General features: G+C 50.3%; 1 pseudogene; it reads left to right on the top strand.

Annotated features, from left to right (window-relative positions):
* Positions 1 to 4,347: 4,347 nt before the first annotated feature.
* LOC130341289 (U2 spliceosomal RNA) lies at positions 4,348 to 4,516 on the top strand (annotated as a pseudogene).
* Positions 4,517 to 9,754: the final 5,238 nt, after the last annotated feature.

Here is a 9,754-nt window from a genome sequence, read left to right as displayed (position 1 = left end):
AGAGTTTTAGACTGGATCGGCACAAGACAATGATTTTGCCAAAACTGTTCCCAACATGTGATTTCACCAGATTTCCAGTCTAGTTGAGGAGAATGATGTTGAAGCCAAGGAAGACCAAGAAGAAACTCCAAAGTACAATGTGGTAGCACATAAAACACAATGTTTTCCTTATGCAAATCTCCTATTGCATCATGAGAGGTTCAATGCGGTGTAGCACCTTACAGTTCAGATTTTGTCCATTAACAGAGGAAAAGTACAAGGGCTTGGCAAGACAAGTCACTGGAAGACGAAGTTTCTGGACAAGGTAGCACCAATGAAGTCACCAGCGGAACCAGAGTCCAAAAATGCAGAAGCGTTGAAAGACGTATTTGCAGAAGAAAAGACCTGAACTGGAATGGTCAAACGAGGAGAGGTAATATTCATATCTAGGGACGCCACTCTTACTTGTCCAAGATGCAAGCGTTCTCCCGGACACGGAGAACGTATTGAACAGTCATTGAGAAAGTACTCCGGACTGGCACAATATAGGCACAAATTCTCATTGCATCGATGGGATCTTTCCTGATGCGTTAGGCAAAAGCGATCCACCTCCATAGCCTCTTTGGCTGGAGGCAAAGAAGACGGAAGAGGCGGAGGTTGGAACACAGGAGCCCATCAGGCAGGTTCTCTTTCCAAACCCACATCAGTACGGGTGGCTAAATGGATAAGTTCACTCAGGTTAATCAGAGGATCTCAAACAGGGAGAGCATCTGTTAGGATTCGGCAGGCTGGATGTGGATCCTCTGTGTCAGCGAGGGATTGGCGTGGACCGTACCGGTGGACCGGTTCTAGGTTGCTACTGGTATTCACCAGAGCCCGCCGCAAAGCGGGATGGTCCTGCTGCGGCGGTAGCAACCAGGTCGGATCCACCGGCAACGGCTCAACCCTGCTGACTGCTGAGAAGGCGTGGGACAGAAGGACTAGACAGAGGCGAGGTCAGACGTAGCAGAAGGTCAGGGCAGGCGGCAAGGTTCGTAGTCAATGGTGATAGCAAGAGGTCTGGAACACTGGTAAGGCAAACACAGTAAACGCTTTCTCTAGGCACAAGGGCAACAAGATCCGGCAAGGAAGGGAAGGGGAAGTGAGGTTATATGGACGTGGAGCAGGTGGAAGCTAATTAGACTAATTGGGCCAGTCACCAATCATTGGTGCACTGGCGCTTAAAATCTTAGAGAGCTGGCGCACGCGCCCCCTAAGGATCGGAGCAGCGCGAGCCAGGACGTGACAGCTGGGGACCGGGACAGGTGAGTAGCTTGGGATGCGATTCGCGAGCGGGCGCGTCCCGCTATGCGAATCGCATCCCCGCCGGCAGTGTCAGTTCAGTGCTCCCGGTCAGCGGGTCTTACCGGGGCGCTGCAGAGAGGGAAATGCCGCAAGCGCTCCGGGGAGGAGCAGGGACCCGGAGCACTCCCCCTTAGGACTCCCCCTCTTTTTGTCCGCTTGTCGCTTCACATGAGACGAGGTCAATGGGAGCGATTCTTGAGTTTCTTTCTGGAAGACAGAGAAGTCCTGGGTAAATTCATCAATGGCAGGCAGTCCAGAAGAAGTGGGAATGGGGAGGGGGGGCAGAGGGTGAAGCTTGCCACGGGGCAGAATGTTACCAGGAAGGGGGCTATGAGGAGGCAAAATCTCTGCTCGTTTTTTGTAAAAAACATAGGCATAATCCTGATAGGCCTTGGGGAGACCTGGTATAGGAGGAGACACTGAGGTTTGACTGACGGGACTGGGAGCAGACGTGAGGCATTTTTTGTGGCAAGAAGCACCTCAGCTCTTGATCTCCCCGGTGGTCCAGTCAAGGGTAGGAGAATGGCGTTGGAGCCATGGCAGACCGAGGAGGACTTCAGAGGTGCAGTTGGGCAGAACAAAAAATTCTATTTTTTTGTGATGCAGTCCAATGCTCATAAGCAGGGGTTCTGTGCGGTAACGCACAGTGCAGTCCAATTTTACTCCGTTGACCGAGGAAATGTAGAGCGGCTTGACAAGACGGGTCACAGGGATGTTGAACCTTTTAACAAAAGAGGCCAAAATAAAATTTCCCGCAGAACCAGAGTCCAAGAAGGCCACAGCTGAGAAGGAGGAGTTGGCAGAAGGAGAAATCCGATGCGAATCGCATCCCCGCCGGCAGTGTCAGTGACCGGGGCGCTGCAGAGAGGGGAACGCCGCGAGCGCTCCGGGGAGGAGCAGGGACCCCAGTCCCGCCGGCAGCGGGGTTATGAGAGGAGAGCGCTCACGGCCAGCGAGTCTGGCCATAGGCCTGAGGTTACAAGTGAATTATGATGATACCCATTGAAGTTGGATGGACTTTTGGACGCAGAAGTTCCACTTGCAGATTTATGAAGCGTAACATCCACAAGCGGAATTTCAGCTGCTGGAAACCTGCTGCAGATGCACTACGTGTGACCCTACCCTCGGAGAGAACATTGGCAGAATTGCTGCTGAATGTTACAGGTGCGTTTGACACCTAAAAATATCTTATTCTCAATCCCTCCTTCTAAAATAAAGTGACTCCATTCATGCTGTATATATATTATAAGTAAGTGATATTTACCAGATACATTGGAGATATGTCCTTCTGGACATTGAATACAATCATGACAACAGGAGTGATAGCTTTCTCTTTTAGATCGTCGAGTTCCTGGAAAACAAGGTTCAGAACATAAACCAACTGGAATCTAGGGGAAAAATAAATATATTAAATTATTTCTACCCTATTTTTTCAGGGAATAGTTTGTCAATTACATAGATGGCCTTAAATACCTGTGATCATATGTGGAACTGATTTTTTATACAGTTAAGATATTTATTTTATATCTTTTTTTCTATATAGTACATAAAGAATTGTAAGGTAATAAAAGGATCAAAACTTTGTTTAAAAGCACAACAGGAAGGACAAGAACAATTGGATCAAAATTAGGAACTTGCACCCCAACATTCAGTGTGTCATTTTTTATTTTGTTTTTGTTTGTTTTTTTGTTTGTTTTTTAGTTTGTTTTTTTTCTCGGTCGCTTCATTGGAGGACACAGAGACCATGGGTATTATGCTGCAGCCACTAGGAGGCTGACACCAGGCAAAAAAATAAGTCGGCTCCTCCCAGCAGAATATAGCCCGCCTACAGGCACAGAGCTAATCAGTTTTTGCTTAGTGTCAGTAGGAGGCAGACACAGGTCTGGAGCTCTCTCCAGATCTGGTCTTTTTTGTTTTATTATTTTCTAGCTAGGGATGTTAAGTTAAGGTTTTTTCCCTTTGTCATTTTTCTAGGTTGGACGACAGGAGCATGGTGCTACCTGATCTCCCACATGCGATGAAGGGGCACAGTGCATAGAGTATGGGCCGTTAACCCCTTCTCGCCAACGGCCAGCACTTGGCGGTAGTACCCTGGGTCCGGGTCCCCAACTTGCCCCTGCCCGCTTCTCTATGGCAGCTTGGCACAATGCAGCGTGGTTATAAGCTGGCCGAAGCCACCCTGGGTGAGTATAGGAAGATGGAGTCTGGGTGAGCATGCACCCCCCCCCCCCCCTTCCTCTATGTCCCTAGGGTCTCAATTTGTGAGGGTCGACTCCCCTCTGGGGGTTCCCTTACTGGTCAGTTTAGCTCCTTCAAGGCTGCCATTATGGTGGTGGTGATCTGGGCATCTCATGGCCCCTGGGTCCTTTTTATGGGACTCTCTCCCTTCCCCCATATGGCTGCCGCGAGCCTTGTACCTGGCTGGCTGCCAGGAGTCGGTTTCTCATTCCCCTCTGCAGTTTATGCAGCACGGCCATCCTTTCTAGCGGAACCTGCACAGTGCAGACTCCGCACTCTTTGGTTACGCCATACCACCACTTAATCATCTGGCGGTGGGGGAGTCTTTTAGGCTGTAGTTTTCTTTAGTTTTCGGCCGCCTGCATGCCCGCGGCCGGCCCCCTGTTATTCTCCATGCCACAGCCACTGGGCTTCCATTATCTGCCCGTGGCTGCCGTTTCTGTCTTTCTCTCCCCCAGGAGGACGGGGACAGCGTGCACTCAATCCCCGCCCTGATTGGGCGGTGCTGCTTCTCCCCACGCCCCTCTTCCTGGGTTTCTGTTTTCAAAAATAAAAAAACAGAGCTTCTCAGGTGCGCTCAGCGCTCTCCAGTGGCTGAATGGCTAATTTGTTCAGCAATGATCTCTCTACTATGTTAGGCCCCTCTCTAGTAGCCAAAAATTGTTATTGCAGCTGCATAGCTTTTCTATGCCCATTTCTCATGCTCCTATCATTTTAGCAGTCTGGAGTATTGCCCTTGGATCTCTTGCTGCTTAGTATGCTCTTCCATGCCTTGAGGGCATTCATATTGCTTCTTAGATTTTTGGCTAAAATCTAGTGTAGTATCTGTTCTTATCAGTTTAACTTCTGATATGCCCCCTATCTGGGGATTTTTGAGACCTGGGGCCGATTTGGAAGCTTACTTCTGGCGTTATTGACCTGTGATGGCAATATCTTCGGGTACATGCGTCATTTATCTGATAGGTTTCCTCTCTGGGGACCGTATATTAATGTGCCATTAGAACAGGAGCCGCTTGCGGAACTTTCTTCCATCAAACTGATATAGTAGTATCTTCAAGTACAGTGCACCAATTCACCTCTACTCTCTGCTCTGAACATGAGTGACCTGCTGCAGTGGAAAGTCGCTGACCGCAGTGGGATAAATCCTGACTGTCCCCTTCTAAACATTGAGGTGCTTTACCCTTGGTCTGCCGTTTTGCAGCATATAGACTTTTGCACTGTAGCGTTTTGCATACATGGGCTGTGGAGCTAGAGTCAGCACTATGTGCTTCTTCGTTTCTGTTTACTGAGTGATTATTTCGGGCCTCGGCCTGTTTTTCCATGGCGACCTGTTGGTCATGTTACTGGGGTATGGAGTTTTGACAGAGGTCCAGACTTGGGAACATTCATCAGTGTGGCTCGCCACTCTACCCCTAAAGTCCCTTGGGGCATACCAGGAAAACCGGCAGAACCCTGCCCGTTTTTCACCGCCGGTCACCCAAAGCAAGTCTGCCGCGGCTGAAGTTTTGATACCTCACGACCTGTGCCAGGTGGCTGAAATGGGTGCCCCGGCATGTGCAGCGGACTCTCTGCAGCTTCCATGGGACTAGTCCGGCATCAAATTGACTCTCTATGGCGTCCATGGTTAGCGTGTCATCTGCAGCAGCTGCAGTTCCGGCACTCCACTGTGAGTGAGAGTTTGGCCGATGTACAATGGACCCTCTATGCCTCCCATGGGGTGTGTGATGTTTGCCGCATCCACGGCTGCACTACCAGTACCGAACTATAAGTGTACGTGGACCAATGTCAAATGAACCCTCTACAATGCCCATGGAGAGGGCAATGTCTACCACATCTGCAGCTGCAGTTCCGGCACTCCACTGTGAGTGGGAGTTGGCCGGTGTACAAAGGACCCTCTACGTCTCCCATGGAGTGCGTGACTTTTGCCGTATCCGCGGCAGCAGTTCTGGTACTCCACTATAGTTTTATGTGGACCCTCTACAATGCCCATGGAGGGTGTAATGTCTACCGCAGCTGCAGTTCCGGTACTCCACTGCATGTGGGTGATGCCGAAGGGGTCACCATGTGAATAAAATGGGCACTCTACAATGTCCAGAGGAGCGTGTGATCTGCCGCACTGCAGCTGAGCTTTCGGTCCCCCCTCCTTCCGGTTGGAGGTGTCCAATGGCTGTATGTGAGGTACATTCTATAGCAGCAGCGCCCACTTTGCCACTGGTGCAACCTTGCTATTCAGTGGTATCTGCTATGGTTCTAGAGGGCTCCTAGATGGAGCAATGGTGAGTTGCTGGTTTGGCAAAACTGAAGCCCCGTTATCAGCCCTCTGGTGGATGACCACCTTAATGGGTAACTCTTGTACTTCACATTAACCGGAAGCCCATGCTATGATTGCTTCTTTCATGTTGGCGGTTCTGGTATCCTGTTTGTAGAATGAAGGGCCCTGTGGAGTGACCCTGCACATTCACCGGGCACTTGGACAGTCATGGAGTCCATTTCTCCCCCTTCTTTGTGGAGTTTCAGTGGTTTTCAAGGGGTGTTCGCAGGCTACCTGCTGTAGCTCTCACAGCCAGCACACTCCCCCCTGCTTTAAAAAGGCCAGGTTTGCAGCGTGCCTGTGCTGGCCACTACAGCCATTTTGCCCCCCCCCTTCCTAGGTGGGGCGAGTCATTTGCTGGGTATCAAGGCGATAGTAACTTTATCTTGGGGTTTAGTTGATTCTGCCTTTGGCTTGTTAAGGGTTTTCTTTTCACTTCCCACAGGGGGTGTGATGGGGAGCTTGTGAACCTTCTCCTCCGGCTGGTTCTTCCATTGCATTCTCCCTTTCATGGAGGGAGTATTAGGGGTCTGGCTACCTACTACCATTGCCACGGTCATTGCATTTCTCCTCTACTAGCTGATGTATTGGCAGCCTTAGGCGATCCCTCCTATAACGAGTCCTGCCGTCTGGCTAGCCCTTCAGTTACCATCCACGGGGTAACTTGGTGGGCTGCCTGTTTTCAGCCCTTCCATATCCCTTTCCTAGAGGGAGTTCTGCAGGTCTGGTATGGTCCTGTTTGTGTTCTTGCAGCCGTCGTCCTTCGACCTTCTAGTCTCAGATGGTTTATTTCTTGGTTCCTATTCTTCCTATCCCATCCATCCACCTCCCTGTTGGCGGAGTGCTGCTGGATTTTGCATAGTTACAGCTGTTGCTGTGCTTTTGTTCGCCTTGCCTTTCTTCTCGGCACTGCTAGGGTGTTTGCCACCCTTCCCGTTTTTTTTCAGGGTGGGGTGCTGGCGCTCTTGACGGGGTTCCTACTTGATTACCCCTACCCTCAGGTGGCACTCTCTTTCGGGGTAGCTCTTGCTTAGGAGACGTCCTGGCGGTCCTTGTGCAGTTTTGTTTTTTCTGACCGCTTTTTCCCTTTGCGGTGGGGTGCTTTCGGTTTACTCTCTGTTCTAGCTCTCTAGCGGTCTCTTGCATGGAGTGCCTTAGGACCTTCCTCCTTTTGCTCTTCTGTGCGGGCTTCCATTGGCTCGATGGCGGCATGTCATTTCTCTCATTCCTCCTTCTGGGTGTAGGTCTGTTGTTCCGAACTGGACAACAGTCTTAGTGGGCGACCTCCCGCATCTAGAACATGTCTTCTGTTGTTACGACTTATTGCTTCGGCTGTACTGCCACCGTGGCTGGGTCCCCTCTGTCTCTTTCTCTGTAACTGTTTTTCTGGACTGTTTCCTTCCAGAGTGATCCAGTCTGTTCTGACTGTTGGAATTTGCTGCTTGTTCAGCCTTGTCTATCCTCTCAACCCTTGTCTCTGCGGGGGCTGGGCAGCGCGGAAAGCTCAGTGGTAGCGATGCCTGTTCCTCTGCCTGCCATTCCTATGTAGGGTATATTACTCCTTCCTTGAAGGTCTCAGACTCGATTGGACCCTCTCCCTTGATATTCTGCCTTTTCAGCACCTTCTTGCATGTGCTGTTTTCCAAGTGGCTGTTACAGTTGCTGTCTCAGGGGGGTTTCCCTGCATGGTCTCTAACATTAGCGGAGTTCCTATCCTAACCCTCTCCGCTGTTACCTACGGGGAATGGTCCCCCCCACCTATCCGTGATCTCTCCCTGCCTTTGGGCACCTCTGATGGCAGCTGCTCGGGGGGTTCCCATCAGCTCTTACCTCCTTACCGGCCTGTTTACATCCCTTCATCTCCCTTTTGGGCTATGCGGACCTCGTGGCCGAGGGCCTTTCGGTTGACCTGGTTGGCCCTGTCTGGCCAATGCGCACTTCTTCGATGGGTGTAGTCCTCCCATCACACACTTTCCCTGCCCATCAAGGCGATACAGTGTTCTTTGAGTTTTTCTCTTCCTCCCGGTTTCTCGCAGGATGGCACTGGGCCTGTGGCTTTTGTACCTGGGCCTCCTGGTTTGTGTGGTCGGCAGCGGGCTCCATGCCCTAGCCTTCTTCCAGGCCAGGTCACCCTTTAATTCGGGCCTGGATGTGGTTCTTGCTCTGTATCTCTCTTCCTTCTTGCTGGCAGCTTCTGGTCTGCATCCTTCTGAGTTCTTTCCCTCTGCTGGGAGTGCTCAGCTGTCTTCTTCTTGTCTTTCTCCCTCCTCGGCCTCAGTCTTGCAGTTGCAGCTGGCCTCCTGGCAGGGCTCTCCATTCGTGCCTTCCGTCTCATTTCTATCTGGGAGCTGGCGTTTCCTTGCCATGAGTCTCAGAATTTGGGTTCTTCTGTCGCTTTCTCTTCTTTGTTCTGGCCAGGCCTCGCCGGTCCTACATCCTTTCCTGGGAGGTAGTTTCCTGGGAGCTAGTTTGGCCTAGCAGGCCTCCCGGGAAGCAATTTCTTTCAGTTTTTAGTCGGTTGTCGGGACCCAGTCTCCGCACGATTATTCCACTTTGGGTCCTGACTCACCACTTCTGTTTTTTTTTTTTGGGGGGGTGGGGGGGTGGGGGCTACGGGTGGTTGGATTCCAGATTCCTCTGGGCCTTGTCCACTTTCTTCTGCAAAGGGGTATGGCTCAGTCTCTGGCCTGACTTGCCCTTCTCTGGTGGTTGTTCTCCCCACCCCGGGGACTGCTTTAGTACATCCAATGGTCTCTGGGTCCCCCAATGAAGCGACCAAGAAAAGGAGATTTTTTTGTATTCACCGTAAAATATCTTTCTCGTAGCCTTCACTGGGGGACACAGCACCCACCCATGTAAGGTTCCTGGTCAGGTTGTTTGTTGCCTGTCGTTACTTTTAATGTCTTTCAGACGTATCTCCTTTGTTGTTTGGGTTCCTCCTAATGCAAGACAATGCTATGCCTCATGTGGCTGGAGTGTGTCAGCAGTTCCTGCAAGAGGGAGGCATTGATGCTATGGACTGTCCCGCCCGTTCCCCAGACCTGAATCCAATTGAGCACATCTGGGACATCATGTCTCGCTCCATTCACCAATGCCACGTTGCACCACAGACTGTCCAGGAGTTGGCAGATGCTTCAGTCCATGTCTGGGAGGATATCCCTCAGGAGAACATCCGCCACCTCATCAGGAGCATGCCCAGGCATTGTAGGGAGGTCCTACGGGAACGTGGTGGCCACACACACAACTGAGCCTCATTGTGACTTGTTTTATGGACATTACATCAAAGTTGGATCAGTCTGTAGTGTTGTCTTCCACTTTTTTTTTCAAACAAACTTTATTTGATTTTGTAAATACAAACAACAAAACAAAGTAACAATGATGTCATGAAAGGCCCTCTTGCGGGCTACAATATGCTTGAAGAGAGAACAAAAGAACTTGCGTCAGATAGAATACAAACAATCATTTCACAGAGGGGAATGCTCAGTAGTGTGAAACAATTCGAGAATGGGATCAATGACCTTTATGGAATGTCTGTAGTAATCAGAAGGGGAGAAAAGAGAGGGAGAGAAAAACAAAACAAAACCTACATCTACGGTTACGCAGGAAGGCGTAAACCACCCAATGTATCCCCCAGGGAACCCAAACAATACCATTCCGTAGAACTAAACGGTGCAACTATATCGATTATTTCCGCTGTCGGTATAATATTAAAGAATGAATACTTCCCACTTATTAAAATTTTTTGCAGTGTGTCTTTATGGCGTTCTGTATCCAACCTATCAATCCCACAGAGTACTTTCAGTTGAGATTTAAGCATAGTCAGTGAAGGCGCTATCGGGGATATCCAGTTGTGAAAAATACATCTTAGTGCTACTAATAGGA

Source organism: Hyla sarda, chromosome 1 (assembly GCF_029499605.1).
Source record: "Hyla sarda isolate aHylSar1 chromosome 1, aHylSar1.hap1, whole genome shotgun sequence".
NCBI lineage: Eukaryota > Metazoa > Chordata > Amphibia > Anura > Hylidae > Hyla > Hyla sarda.
This window is presented reverse-complemented; position numbering and strand designations above follow the sequence as displayed.